The sequence below is a fragment of the Mirounga angustirostris genome, unplaced genomic scaffold, assembly GCF_029215605.1.
Source record: "Mirounga angustirostris isolate CCGP_5_RB_7025 unplaced genomic scaffold, mMirAng1.0.hap1 SCAF_5, whole genome shotgun sequence".
NCBI classification, from domain to species: domain Eukaryota; kingdom Metazoa; phylum Chordata; class Mammalia; order Carnivora; family Phocidae; genus Mirounga; species Mirounga angustirostris.
In genome coordinates, this window is record NW_026991713.1 from 39,513,881 (window position 1) to 39,530,097 (window position 16,217).

The following is a 16,217-nucleotide window of genomic DNA, read 5'->3' on the forward strand; positions in this document are numbered from 1 at the left end:
TTCCCTACTTTATCATCTAGCCAGAAAAGATTCTAACTTAGTGAGCGAATGAATCATAGCACTAGCTATCATGATTTAAAAAAGAAGAAAAAGAAAAAGAGAAGTAAATTAACTGATTCACAATGGGAAGATTGTTGAATAACCTAGTGTAAATTCATAGCTTAAATCATTAAAACCTATTATACATTTATAGCTTAAGCCATTTTTGTAATGAAGAGATTTTTAAAAAAATTTTTAACATTATGTGAATAAAGCAAGACTTAGAATTGTATATATAACATGATAACAGTGTATATATGTATACTTGGTGGGGACTGAGGAAAAGCATTCCAAAATATTTATAGCACATGTGCTTAGATGGAAAGACATCACATATTTTATTTCTAAATATTTTGCAATTATTATTTACCAACTATGGCCACAAGAATTGAGGTAAAAAGGAAGAAAAGGAAAAAAAATATAGTAGTGAGTGAGAACTGAGTATTACAGATAGATCAGTGATCATGCAAAGGCACTATAAATATGAAGACTTTACTAATAGTAGCACATGATGTTTTTTGAGCACTCACTATGTGTAAGTATTGTTTGAAGTTTGTTTTGGGGGGGTTCAGTATACTTTATTGATGACACATGACAAGCTAGGGCTCCCCAAGCCCCTCCCCTTCTTCAGGGGGTCTAGGATGGAAACTGTAGAGGTCATGAGATTCTCAGTGTGTTAGGGGATGAGTTGGGTCAAGGACTCCCCAGAAGCTGAGGGCCTCTCTCTTCCTCCTGCTCTCTCTGGGGCTGGTGGTCCAGGGCCTCTTACTCCTTGGAGGTCATGTGGACCAAACTCGTTGCCATACCAAGAAATAAGCTTGACAAAGTGGTCATTGAGAGCAATGCCAGCCCCAGCATTGAAGATAAAAGAATGGGTGTCACTGTGAAAGTCACAGGAGACAACCTGGTCCTCAGTGTAGCCCAGGATGCCTTTGAGGGGGTCGTCCAATGCCTGCTTCACTACCTTCTTGATGTCATCATATTTGGCAGCTTTCTCCAGGCAGCAGGTCAGATCCACAACTGACACATTGGGGGTGGGGACATGGAAGGCCATGCCAGTGAGCTTCCCATTCAGCTCAGGGATGACCTTGCCTACAGCTGTGGCAGTGCAGGGATGATGTCCTGGGCAGCCCCTTGGCCACCACTCCACAGCTTCCCAGAGGGGCCATCCATGGTCTTCTGGGTGGCAGTGATGGCCTGGACTGTGGTCATGAGTCCCTCCACAATGCCAAAGTTGTCAGGGATGACCTTGGCCAGAGGGGCCAAGCAGTTGGTGATGCAGAAGTCATTGCTGACAACCTTGAGGGAGTTGTCATACTTCTTGTAGTTCATGCCCATCACTAACATGGCATCAACAGAAAGAGCAGAGATGATGACCCTCTTGGCCCCACCCTTCAAGTGAGCCCCAGCTTTCTTCATGGTGCTAAGACCCCAGTGGACTCTACAACATACTCAACACTAGCATCACACCATTTGATGTTGGTGGGATTCTTGCTCCTGGAAGATGGAGATGGGCTTTCCCTTAATGACAAATTTCCCATTCTCAGCCTTGACTGTGCTGTTGACAGTGCTGTTGACTTTGCTGTGGGAGGAATCATACTGGAACATGTAGACCATCTAGTTGAGGTCAATGAAGGGGTCATTAATGACAATATACACTTTGCCAGAGATAAAAGCAGCCCTGGTGACCAGGTGCCCAATATGGCCAAATCCATTTACTCTGACCTTCACCATGTGTCTCTGGCACTACACCAGAAGATGCAGCTGTCTGTTATTTGGGGAGGAGCAGAGAGCCTAAAGTTCTTTACAGAAATAAAATTGTTTAATTCTCATAATTACTAAAAGAGGTCAGTGTTCTACTTCTTGTTATTATCATCATTGTCATCCCCACTGTCTAGATAGAACTCAGAGAGGTCATACTACTTCCCGCAGTTGTCCAGCCAAGAGGTGGTGGACCTGAGATTTGCTCTGATTCAGGATCTGTAGTCTTAACTTCTGATTAAGAATAAGAAAGGGAGTAACTGTTTCTGAAATAAGAATAAAGAAGAAAATATAATTTCCTTCATGAATTTATATCTTATTTATTTTTTAAAAAACAAAGCAGTGTAAAATGTTTTGTTTACTATTTAAAATGGCTTTTTTGGGTTTAGCCAAACATATAGAGCAATCTTGAGTATTTGGACATGAATGAGCAAATTGCTGCTAGAATGTAAATTGATAAGTTATAGGACACATATTGTGTTATAATTATAGTGTTTTAGTAACATGACAGGCTACTCAGTACAGCAAGTGGCCTTAATAATAACTCAGAACTCTGGATATACACAGCCTCAGGTTGTTGTTGTTTTTTTAAAATATATAAGTTATTAGGACTTTGTATCTAGACACCATTTTGAAGTAGTCTGAAAACTCTTTTTTCAATGTTTAACTTCATAATGTTCACCCTTTTCATAAAATGCAACAAAACACCTATAACTCTATCATTATGTGGTAGAAAGAATATGAGCTTTGGAATTAAACTGGTTTGGGTTTGACTCTAATGAACATTTCACTCTATGATAGGATTCATGATGCACAACATCTAGTATATGATTTATAATGGCAGTTCAGGTGAGAGGTTTGCATATTTCACTAATGCTTAGAGTATATGCCATTGTAGTTCCATAGAACTAAATGATCCAGTTGTCATTTTCAAAATTTAGAATCCTGGGTATTTATTATTTATTAATTATAACAAATGGATTAATTATATAATTATAAAAGTGACTGAAGGCACAGCTGACAGTTGAAAATGCCTTTACAAAACCTATACCTGATTCTGTTCTCAGTAAAAACAGTTCAGGAAATTTAATTTAGGATGCCAGGTGGCACAATAGGTTATACATTAACTTATCCCCTCTGGAAAATTAAATTTGAATTTGGCTCTGGTCACAAATGAAATGAGTCATTTGGTACATGCCACTAAGGATACTCACAAAGCCAAAATGACACTTCATTGAAAAATCACCTGTTAAGAAAAATGTCCGCAGTCACTGGGGACATTTTGAAGAAAAATAAACAAATGCATAAGGCAAAAAGAAAGGAATCTAAGGGGCTACTGTGAATTACAGTCCTGCTGAAAATCTGGAGGAAGGAAAGTGCTATATCACTTATGAGCTTATATTCAGCTACAAATCTAAATTTTAGCCCGTACTTCCTATTTTTTCCCAGTTTCCGGATTGTAGGAGATTATTCACTTATTTCCCAAAGAAAGTTGGCTTTTATCCTTGTCACAGTTTTACCCAAATGTCAGTTTGTATCAAATTATCATGGATTACTGAGCTCACTGCAAGGAACCATCTAATTGTGATTCTAAACCATATGTTTAGCTCTTCCTGTTCCTTTCAGGTAAATAAATAATATAATTATAAGGACTATTCTTTCCTCTTTTAAGGGACTAAGAAAATGTGCAATTGACAGACTTCAGTGATAACCTTAATTTGGAATTAATGCTTATTCCTTTCATTGTTACATTCTTGTCCATGTAATAATCACATAGTAAGTATTTAGACAGATGAGGAGATTAATAATGGTCAAATTCCCAGCACAAACATCAAAGCTGTTTCTTTATATTCACTATTGGAGAAATATAGTACACAAATAGTAAAATCATCTTAGTTCCTATTTTAGGTGTTTTGTACTGGATTCTAAATAGACACTGTCAATTCATTGTTTCAGGGTCTCCACACTTGAGAGGACTCTGCTTTCTGAGTCAGGCCATGCCCATTAATATTCTACTAAAAGTAATATCCAGACCATACCATCTCATGACTGCTTTCAGTCCCCTTTCTAATAGTTGATGCTTTCAAGGTCTCAGTGGTCCTGGGCATATAAACTGCCAGGCCTGCTCATGCTGGGGCAAAAGAAGGTCATCTCTAGCCTACAGTTTTACCTCAGCAGGCAAATTCTTGACCATTCTTCTTTATTACTGGAGAAAGCTTATGATAAAAATTTATACCATGACTAGGCAATGTTAATGACAAAAATTTATTCACTGTATCCCTGGTTTTTATTCCCAACAGTACTTGCTAAGCATAGGTCCTTGCTTCGTTGCTTAGCATCTTATTAGACCTTAAACAAATGGACAAACCTCACTCTAAGTAGAATAAGTCAATAGGGTCATGCAGCAAGATGTACCAAAAAAACCCAAAAAAGCCATAGGATTTGCATATGTTAATTCATTCTTCCTAAGTGCAAATACACAAATGTAGTTTTATGAAAAGAACGCGTTGATCTCTGGCAAATCTTGTAGGAACAATGGCCCTAAATTTATTAATATTCTCTATTCACATAGAAAGAAGTCATTGCAATTGGAATAACTGTAAAAAAAAAAAAGCCCATAATAGCAAATCAAAATAAACATGCACACATGGATATATCCAACTCTTCTATAAAAAAGACAAAAAAAAGAGCTTTATAAGCATAGCTTCTCTTTTATATGGCCTAAATGAAATTTATGTTCTTTGTATTTATTAGTCTTATCTTAGGAACCCTAAAAACTAAAAATTATTGTTGGTTTTGTGTGGTAACATCTAGACTTTTATTCTCTAGAAGGGCACAATATAGACAATAGAGAACTTTCTCTGCAGTTTTCAAGTGTAATGGGTGAAATTGTGATTTTGTTTTGATTATTTTCATTTTTTTAAAATCTGACTTAAAGAGTCTGGCAATTATGGAAACAATGAAAGACAAAAGTTGGCAACATGTATTGTCTCACTTCTAGGAGATAGGTATTGAGTATGAGCCACTGTAAACAAAAATTTTCTTAGGCCTCCGCCTGATTACATATTTCTACCTTAGACATTCTGGAAATAAATGCCACTTTTCAATGATAGGCATAAAAACTTTCAATTCACTGTCTAAAGATTTTTTTCAGCTACCAAATTGAAAAGTAATTGGCAGTTTTATTAAATGTTAAATCCAGCCTTAGTTTTTCAGAGCTTCTTTTGTTACCTTTAAAATAGAATTCCAAATGTTTAACCAGAAGTTTTGAAAACACTTTAAAATCAATAGTGAATAGAAAAGTAGCTCTGTGGGACTTTCAGAATATATTTCCTTAGTCATACCTTTATAGAAACCATTTCTAAGGACTGGAAAGAGTATACTGTGTCTGAGTTGGGATTTGAGGTTAGCATTACAATGAGAATATTACTATGTTATGTTTTCCAATTATTTAAAATTCTCTGAGATTTATAACTCAGTTTGTTGGAAACTTTGAGATATCCTATCAACATTGTTATTTTTAATCAATTTGTTTTAATATACATTTAATTATGACGTATATATAAATGTCATCTGGCTTATTTTAAATACAATTGGGTCATGAAATTCCTTTGCTTAAACTCCTTCAGTAAATCCCTGTTGCTTTTAAGATAAACACACACATATATTTCTTTCCGGGTTCTGGCTTATAAGCACCAAAATGACTTTGACTATTAAAAAAAAAAAAGTTAAACTTATTGGAGGGCCTGCACTAATAATGGGTAGCTAATGGAGAATTTTGGAAGACCTACAGTAACAAAGTCTGGAATTCCAAAAATCAGAAAGAACAGAAGTTATCCTTTATAAATGACAGTCTATGGGGGCAGCATAGCCTATCAGTTGGAGTATAGCCTCTGAAGCCAGCCTGAGTTTGAATTCTGGCTCTGCTGCTTCCTACTTCCAGCTTGTTTAAGTTACTTAACCTCTCTGTGGCTCAGTTTTCTCTGTAAATAGGAATAACAGTACCTAATCATAAGGGTTGGTATTAGGCTAGGGAAAGCTATGCTCTGATAACAAATAACTCCTCCAAATCTCACTAACTTAAAAACAAAGATTCATTTTATGCTCATGGAACATGTTCATTTATGGGTTGGCTAGGTGACAGCTCCATGTTTTTGTTATCCAGACTTCTATATCCAGGCTGAAGGAAGAGATATTCTCTGGAGCATTGTAAATGGCCATTAAGAGAGGGCTGGAGGGTATCATATTGGTAACTAGTTGGTAGGCCTAAACGTGACACATATCCTTTCTACTTAAAACTCACTAGCCAAAACTGGTCACTTGGTTATATCAAAAGACATCAGGGAGTGCAATCTTACTGAGCCCAGAATATTTGGCAAAGAGCACCAATGACTAATGAATTTCCTAAATGGGTTAGTATTTGTAAAACACTTAGAGCTAGACTTGGCACATAATAAGACCTATATATGTGTACTTACTAAATAAAATACATAGGGTATTTCTATGTATGGTCACAGTCAAAGCTAACTTTAATAAATGTCAACCATCTTATTTCTTTACATCATTCATTTCAGATAAAACATCCAAGGCTGAACTTTAGGTACTTTCATATACCCTTACTGCTGATAAGTATCATTTCTCTGTTTCCATAGGGAGAAGTGGAAAAAATACATGTTGTTTCCTCTTTTACCAGAAGGAGAGTTCAATGTTGATGATTGCTCAAACCATGAAATGTTAACAAAATTTCTCTGTTGGTTACTTGATTTCCTCATATATCTTTCTACCTAAACTACATCTCTAGAAATAATACTTCCCCATAACATAACCAACCTTAAAATTGCAAACATACCCAGTTCTCTCCAGAAAAGCAAACAATCAAAAATCTCATCAGTTACCGTAGACAGCCCCAAGAGTCTAGGTTTCTAAGTCCAAGACTTCTAGGTGACACCTTTTATTTCCTTAAGTCTATTATTATCCCATCTCAATAAAAATGATCTACAAATGCTAGTGGAAGAAAGAGAGAAAAGAAGGAAAAATGCAAGCAGAGACAATACCCTTACTTTGTGCAGTCGTAGTCCTCTTCTGTCTTGGGGTCATAGTATTTATGACTTTTTAACCCTATTATCAACTCATTATTACTTTTGCCTTTAGCCAGAACCTTGACTATGTTTGTTTTATTTGTTTCAACTTGTAAGGATGATGCAGAATATTCTTGTGAGATCTGCTCCTATTTGTAATGGATTATAGCAGTCTTCCATTGTCTTTATTAATTAAACAGGTGACATTAGGGGAGTCTCTGGTTCCATTCATGCTTCAATTCACTCAATATATATTTTTTAATAACTCATATATTTTAGGCACTGTTCTATACAGTGGGATACTTTGGTGGGCAAAACAAATCTCTGTGTCCCTGAGTCACTAACATTCAATAATGAAATAATGTGTAATACATAATATAGAACATTAAATACTAATAAATAAGTAAATTTTATATAATGTTAAAATGCAGTAAGTATGAAAGAGGGAGTATGTAGAGAAGCATAAACAGGGCTGAAATTCCTGTAGGGAAATTAGAACCCAGTTTTCCTTAAAACAGATCCATTGCCCATGGCAACTCTGTAACCTTCAGCTTAGGATTGCTCACTGAGTGACATGCAGAACCTCAACTGGCCAAGTAGCAATATCAGTTTTTAATTGGTAGAAATATCATTTCAGTTACATAAAACAAACAAGTGGGTCATTTACTTTCCTAGGGGCAGGTACATGTCAAACTCCACGCTAGGAGACCTAACACACGAGTTCTGGCTATGAGAGAAAGACAACATTCATAAAGACCATGTAGCACATCCTCTAGGCATATGATAGTATCCAAACCTAAAAATGATTTGAATTCTTACTCTGGAAAAAAATTTAATAGAAATTTCATCATTTTATAATACCAGCTGCTTCTTGATCATCAGCTAACTGATAAGGCCTCTGAATCGTAATTCTGAATTTCATTTTTTCCATAACACAATTTCCTTAAGGTGATGATATCATCATACCAGAAGAGTGGATAAGGCATTTAGCAAGTCTACAAACATTTGTGCTTGTATAACATGATGAGCAGAGAAACATCTAATCTAGAATATATGTCTCTTTCATGTCCTCTCCATAATGGAAGGTGTACAATGTCATATGCTTAATATCAGGTATCTAGTTGGCTGCACCCTTTGGGGTATGTTAGTGAGTTGGGGGTACAGGAGTGGTGCTATCTTTTCTGGAAAATTGTGTTCTTGTGTGTGGTATAGCAAGGTCAGCATTGAGTCAAAGACTGATTTTGAGCTGATAAATATTGTTCCTTAATCTAAAATAACCACTTTATTTAATAACCCACTGGAAAAACTGTCAGGGGGCTAGAATGAGACTGAATGATATGGTGTCCTTGATTAAGTTTCTCTCCAGTGGAGAGGGGATTTGGCAAACATTCACAGAGAACAAAAATATGTCTGCACTCTAAACTCACCCTAAAAGGTCCAGGAATATCCTTCTTCCTCTGAACTCTCTTTAAAATGTTCTAATCTTGTTCTTTCTAAGTTGTTAAAGGAGCTCAGCACTGTCCAATTGATCTGTTGTGATGAAAATATTTTGTACAATTGTCTAATATGTTAGTCACTAGATGCATGTAACTACTGAGCATTTAAAGTACAACTAGTGTGACTGAAGAGCTAAATTTTAAAAATTGAATTTCTAGCTTTATTAGCCACATGTGGCTGGTGGCTCCTGCATTGGGCAGGACAGCAGACAAACCTCCCCACAGACCTTGCTTATATTTCTGCTTAGAGCTTTTTAATTTATTATCAAAAGTTTTACTCTAGAAAAATTTCTCCACTTTACTGAACTTCACGTCTCCCCTGTTCTACTGCTTGCATAACACTAGTAAGTGGAGGAGTTACTATTATGTCAGTCACAAAATTATGAAGCCAGGATTTGAACCCAAGCAGTCTTTCCTCTAGAGACTATGTTCTTCACTCAGAGCTAGCCTGCCTCTAACCTACCCAGTGATTCAATCAGCAGGTTGAGAATCATACTGACCCTTCTCTGCCTCTCCTATTTCACATCCATGGGGTTATATATTCCTGTCAATTATACCTCCAAAGTTCTCCCAAATCTGTTGTTCACATTTCATTCCCTTTGCTTCCACTATGTCAATCTTCATCATCTTTCTCCTGGATTTAAAATTAGGTATCTCTTCATTTGTCTATTAATATCACCTGTTGTTGTGCCTGGTCACTAGGAGCAATGGATACATGTCTCCAAATGTTTTGTGTATGATCTAACTGCCATATTGTTCATCTCTAATTCACACCCCAGTTGTCACCAGAGTAATTTTCTGTAACAAAAAATCTGGTTCTGTATTCTATCATACAAGTCCTTCATTATCTAACTTCGACCACTTTACCTTTACCAATCTTTTCTCTATTCAGCCCACCTCCTACCACTTTCTCAGTTGTTACCTAGAGACCTAATACAAAGTCATTCTATTATTACAGACTTTCTGTTTGTGTTTTCTCTATCTGGAACATCCTTGACAACTCTTACTTGAATTTATAAGGCTCCATATATAATCCTAACACTGGTGACCATTTATAGAAGATCTATTATGAATCAGTACCTGGACCTATATTTTAAATCCTTGCAGCAACACTTTGCAATAGGTCTAATTCTGTGACACGTATGAAGAAATTGAGGCTCAGAGAGTTAACATCATGTGTCCAAATTCATAGTGAGCTGTCAGATTTGAATCTCTAGTTCAAATACAGCGCCTTTTGTATACAATATCTATTTTACACCTTGATCCTTCCTGGAATTTTTTCTATGTGCCCAAGTTCTCTTAAATTATAAAGTATCCAAGTTTTCTTAAATTATAACATATGCTTGCTTGTATTAAGTGGCCCTTCCCTGTTCTTTATAACATCATGCTTCTTTTTTTTATAATTGTTACATTGTATTCCAATTATATTTCTTATCTAGAGAATATCATTTAATCTTTGTGTGTGTGGCCCATAGTAAGAACTCAATATTTGCAGAATGAATAAGTGAATTAATAGAATTTGCAATACCTATCTTCAAAGTTGGTTCTTTTTTATTTTTAGATCTGTAGTATTTTTCCTAGGATTTCCACACTCTTCTGGATACTAAAAGGTAGAGAAAAGGGTTTAACCCTCCATTACCTCACTTCATTTAACTCTCTACATGAAACTAATCTCTTTATATTAATTTTAATTTTCTAATGTTTTGTGTTATTATAATTGATGAATGCCAAATTTTTGACTCCAATACTATAATGTGGGATTTATTGTTGGACATTATACATCACATGAGAGCACGCATGTTTACCTCACTAGTATGTATTTAGAACAAAGCTATCTTTTACCCACAGAAAATGTTTGATAAATATTTGAAGATGGACCCATAAAAAACCCCAAATAACCAAAACAATCTTGAGAAAGAATAACTAACCTGGAGGCATCATGCTCCCTGATTTCAAACTATATCACAGAGCTATAGTAATCAAAACAATATGGTATTGGCATAAAATTAGACACTCAGACAGATGGAACAAAATAAGGAGCCCAGAAATCATCCCATGCATACATAGTAAATTAATCTATGAAAAATAACAGGTAACACTATACAGGTGAGATGGCATCAACTTAAAAATCTTCTGCACAGCAAAGGAAACATTACCACACACAAAAAAAATGGCAACCTACTGAAGGGGAAAAAATATTTGCATACCATGTATCAGATAATAGGTCAATATCCAAAATATATAAAGAACTCATACATCTTAATAACAAACAGAACAACACAAAACCACCAATCTAATTAAAAAATGAGAAGATCTGAACAGAAATTTTTCCAAAGATGACATACAGATGGCCAACAAGTACATGAAAAGATGCTCAATCTCACTAATCATTAGGGAAATGCAAATTAAAGCCACAACAAGATACCACTTCACGCCTGTTAGAATGACTAATATCAAAAAGACAAGAAATAACAAGTGACAGTGAGGATGTTTGCTGTTGGTGAGAGTGTAAATTGGTACAGCCACTGTGGAAAACACAACGGAAGTGCCTCAGAAAATTTAAAATAGAACTACCATATGATCCAGCAGTTCCACTTCTGGGTATTTATACAAATAAAGCAAAAAACGCTAACACGAAAGGATATCTGCACCCTATGTTCTTTGCGATGTTGTCTACAATAGCCAAGATATAGAAACAACCTAAGTGTTCATGAATGAATGAAGAAAATGTGATACACACACATACACATGAATATTATTCAGCCATAAAAAAGAATGAAATCTTACCATTTGTGACAACATGAATGGAACTTCAGGACATTATGCTAAGTGAAATAAATCAGACAGAAAGACAAATACCATATGATTTCATTCATGTGGACTGTAGAAAATAGACAAAAATTCTGAGTTTGTGGACACAGAAAACAGATTTGTGGTTGCCAGAGGCAGGGGTGGTGGAGGGTTGGACAAATGGGTGAAGGAGATAAAAAAGCACAAACTTCCAGTTACAAAATAAATAAATCATGAGGATATAATATATAGCAGGGTGACTATAGTTCACAATACTGTTGTATATTTGAAAGTTGCTAAGAGAGTAGATCTTAAAAGCTTTCATCACAAGGAAAAAGTTTGTAACTCTGTAGAGTGATGGATATTAACTAGACTTATTACAGTGATCATTTCATAATATATACAAACATCCAGTTGTTACACTGTATACCTGAAACTGATATATTATATGCCAATTATATCTTTTAAAAAAGCAAACTATAAGAAAATGTATGTAATAAAAAAATATTTGTTGAAGAAATGAACAAATACAAGAATTATATAAATGTAGAGGAAATTTGCCTACATTTGCCTGAATGGAAGTAAAATTTTCTCTCCCATAAACACTGGAGAAAGGGAAACTCTCCTCTAAGTTGGTAGGGGAATGGGATGACAGCTATATTCAAGAATATGAAAGCCAGCTTCAGAATCTAAATCCTCTCACATTTACATAATACATTTCTTCTCTAGTTCTTTCCCTTAGGAAATTCTTCCAAAAATTATTAATTCTTGTAAGTAATGTGTTATGGGAAAATGAAGTCTTCTTCATGTGAACTACATTGTGTCTGTACATCTACCAGTCCCAGTTGTAAAATTAGTTTTTAGACTTTTTCTAGAGTTAGTTTAGTTATTAAAACAATATAAATTTTCTTTACAACATCATCTGAAGAAAAAGAGAGCACTGGATTTAAGTATTAAATTCTATAGGAACCTTTTTCTTATGTGTATTTTATTTGTATGCATTTTTTTTTCTATTAACCATGGAGATAGTTTATAAGGTAAGGGATATTTTTGACAAAAATTCAGGCTATCAAAGTTAAATTTCATTTTATCCATTTAGTCATGCATTTATTCATTCAGCATATGATTATTCATTACTTGCAATGTGCCAGAAATAACAATGTCAGCACACAATGTTTGAAAAAAAATACATAATTTTTGAAAAATGGTGGCTAAAATCAATTGGTATGTAATATAATTACTGACTTTCACTTTAATTCCTAGAAAAAGAATAGCTTAACTCTGATACGTGATAAAAATCAGTCACATGAAACTTAATATTCATTCCAGAAATTATTCTTCACCTTTTTTCAATTTGTTGGAACTTTGTACATTTAAGTCTCAGTAAACTGCTCAGAAAGTGTCAAAAGTCTAATTATAGTATTTTAGAGCTGTAGCTAATCTTAGAGATAATCCAGTCACAAAACTCAAAATGGAATTTTACAAAATGATTTGCCTATTTACTCAATTGTTAAAGGTAGAAATGGCTATAATCATTCTTAATTCATCCTCTTGTTATGACATCATGCTATGTACATTTTCCATCACTGGAACTTAGCTTTTTCACTTTTCATCATTCAGATGTTAAAATACAACATAGAATTAATTTCAGTGTCAGTGACTCCTATTTCTTGAAATCTATTTGCTCTTCTTCTTGGACACAAATTGACTACATGTCCCAGCCTTCCTTGCAGTCAGGTATGAGCATACCATGGAGTTCTAGCCAATGGGATCAAGTGTAAGCGCTATGTGTCTTTTCTAGAACAAGGGTTAAAGAAATGTGAGAGCCAACTGCACACTGTTTCTCCCTCCAATAGCTGGATGCAAATGATAATGAGAATCCACAGTACAGTAGGACCATAGATGAATGAATCCTTGGTCTCCGAATTACTACTTACAGAAAAACTGTCTGAAGATCAGAATTCAACCCTTTAATTGATAAGTGAACAAGAACTAAACTTCTCTTGGACTTTAGTCACTAAAATTTTGTTGATGGATTTGTATCTGCAGCTTTGCATTACATCTCATGTGGAATTCTAATAGCCTTCTTAGAATCTCAATACTTAAGCACACAAAGTGATTATTCCAATGGAAATTCATGCAGGTGCTTTTGCAAAGTGAGGCTATATGAGAGAGGAAACTGATTTGCATATAAAAATGAGGATATAAGTTTAATTTTAAGTATGGAACTAGTTTTAATAAGATAGATCTACTGTTTAATGATTAAATGATAACTAAGAAGTTTTAAAGTCATATTTATATATAAGAAGAGCCAGTGTAGGTCTAAAAAATTCTTTTTTTAATTTGGCTCTTGTCAACTCTTATGAAACTGTCAAGGAATGCTAGTAGGGGCACCTGGGTGGCTCAGTTGGTTAAGCGTCTGGTTAAGGTTCTTTTTACTGTTGTTGATAAGCTTTTTGATATTTTTCTGGACCAGCAGTAACAGACTATTTTATGGATGGGGGATAAATGAGTTTGGGTGGTTTCATCTATTAGTTCAAGATTACCTTCAGAGTGAAGGAGAGTTCATTTAATAAATGGTGGGCTGGGAGAGGTTGATTTTTTATTTTATATTACCCAGTGAGCTCATTTACCCTTAGTATATCAACTATTTGTCAGACAAAGGGGAAAGGCCATGACAGCGCCAAAGAGCTGAAGGAATAAAGAGCAAATAAGCCCTAGGATGAAGATCCAGAGTCACAGAAAACCAGGGACAATTCACCCTTTACTACCTGGAGTCAGAAAAAGCTTTACCCTTATTCTCTCCCCAGGTAAAACTTTAGAAGACCCTCCTTAGATTAGAATTTATCAGGCCAGTAAATTTAGAAAAAGAGAGGTGGGGAAGCAGTGCCTAAATTTAGTTAGTTTTATCTATTTTAATCAAATTCTTAAATGCATAAGGCTTCAGATTACTCCTAGCAAATCTCTGACTAGTGCTCTGAGTCATTGCCAGTGTCAGGCAGGTACTATTTGCCCCAAGTTACGTAATGGCAGGAAGAAGCAAGAACATGATCCTAAGTTTTTTTTCTACTTTATCTTTCTGCAGCATTGCCATGACCCAAGCCAAGTATTTTATTCCCTATCCTTCGTCTCCACACTTGACACAGGAAGCACACAAGAGTTCAAAACAGAAGCCTAGAAGCTTTGTATGGTTTTCTCCATTCTTGGGTGTATTCAGTTTATCACCTTACATTGATCCTACAGAAGGGAGCCAGTCAAAGTGTAAGCACTAAAACAGTACTTTATGAAGTGAAGACTTTTAAGTCTCTGTAACATTTATGAAAGATTTCTTTAGCTGGCATAATTCTGAAACTTTCATTAAGTTATTTGTTATTATTTTAATAAAAGAAATTCATGATAGAGGTTATCCTTATAAATTCTGGAATTTTCATCTTTTAAATAATTTTAGAGTAAAAACGGTGTTTGTCATAATACTTGCTTTAGTTGGTAATCTTGGCAAATAAGTTTTAACTTATATTTTCCTTCAGGGGTGCCCTGGGTGGTTCAGTCGCTTAAGCATCCAACTCTTGATTTCAGCTCAAGTCATGATCTCAGGGTCATGGGATCAAGGTCCATCTCAGGCTCCAGTGAAGAGTCTGCTTGTCCCTCTCCCTCTGTTCCTCCCACATCTGTGTTCTCTCTCTCTCTCTCTCTCTCTCAAATAAATAAATAAAATCTTTTAAAAAATTGTTACCTTCCTTCAAAAGAGAAAATTATGGACTGAGTTTTTAAAAGTACAATTAGAGCTTAAAAAAACCCAATACTTTCTGGAGACTTGGAAGTTAATAAAATTTGTTTTACTGAGGCACTAAATGAACTGAAAATCAACTGCAATTAGTCTTTATATAAAATTTTGTGTTATCATATAATCTCACTGATATGAGGAATTCTTAATCGCAGGAAACAAACTGAGGGTTGCTGGAGTGGGGGGTGGGGTAGGAGGGATGGGGTGACTGGGTGATAGACACTGGGGAGGGTATGTGCTCTGGTAAGTGCTGTGAATTGTGCAAGACTGTTGAATCTCAGATCTGTACCTCTGAAACAAATAATTCAATATATGTTAAGAAAAAAAAAAAAGAAGAAGAAGGTAGCAGGAGGGGAAGAATGAAGCGGGGGAAATCGGAGGGGTAGACGAACCATGAGAGACGATGGACTCTGAAAAACAAACTGAGGGTTATAGAGGGGAGGGGGGTGGGAGGATGGGTTAGCCTGGTGGTGGGTATTGAGGAGGGCACATTCTGCATGGAGCACTGGGTGTTATGCACAAACAATGAATCATGGAACACTACATCTAAAACTAATGATGTAATGTAGGGGATTAACATAAGAATAAAAAAAATTTGTGTAACAAGAGATTTTAAATTTAGATCAAAATTTCAAATAAGAATATATCAAGCATAAGGATGTATAACCAAATAGTTACTCAATCTCAGATTTGTTTATGGTTTTTTAAGACAAAGTTAGATTTTTGTCATTCTTGGTTTGTTTTGGATGCTCTTTAAAGGACCCAAATCTTTGTTTTGAAAATCAAACACTTAGAGATGTAAATTTAATAAAGGATGGCAGTAATTTAATATATGTGCACATATGTCATTGTCCTCATATCCATGCATGCTGAATGAGAAAATACTATTAGAGTGGTAAATTGGAAGACAGGAATCTGACCGATCCACACAATGGACCAGAAAATTTACCTATCTATTCAGAGTCTCCATGTACCTAATGGAGATGAAACCATCTCAAAACCTCCTGGGTAGAATTCTTGTATGGGAGATTTCATTTTAAAAAGAACAATCTCTTAGAAAGCTTTCCAAGGTCAGTTTAAGAGAATTTTTCTATGAGTAAAACAGGATAGGTTGAAGCTTTTCAATAAAGTGAGGATTTTTTTTTTTATATACCTTCTATTCTGAAAATGAGAGCCTTGGTAAGTTAAAAGCCTGGAGCAAATATAGAGCTTTTATGGACCATAGTGCAATGTCGGCTACCTTGCAGAGAGCCATACATCTCTATTTAA

General features: G+C 35.3%; 1 pseudogene across 1 annotated transcript; it reads right to left on the minus strand.

Moving 5' to 3' along the window:
- Nucleotides 1–715: 715 nt before the first annotated feature.
- Nucleotides 716–1,637, minus strand: LOC123837405 (glyceraldehyde-3-phosphate dehydrogenase-like; annotated as a pseudogene). Its single transcript, XR_006789208.1, has one exon. The product of XR_006789208.1 is annotated as a glyceraldehyde-3-phosphate dehydrogenase-like (transcript).
- Between the last annotated feature and the right edge of the window lie 14,580 nt (nt 1,638–16,217).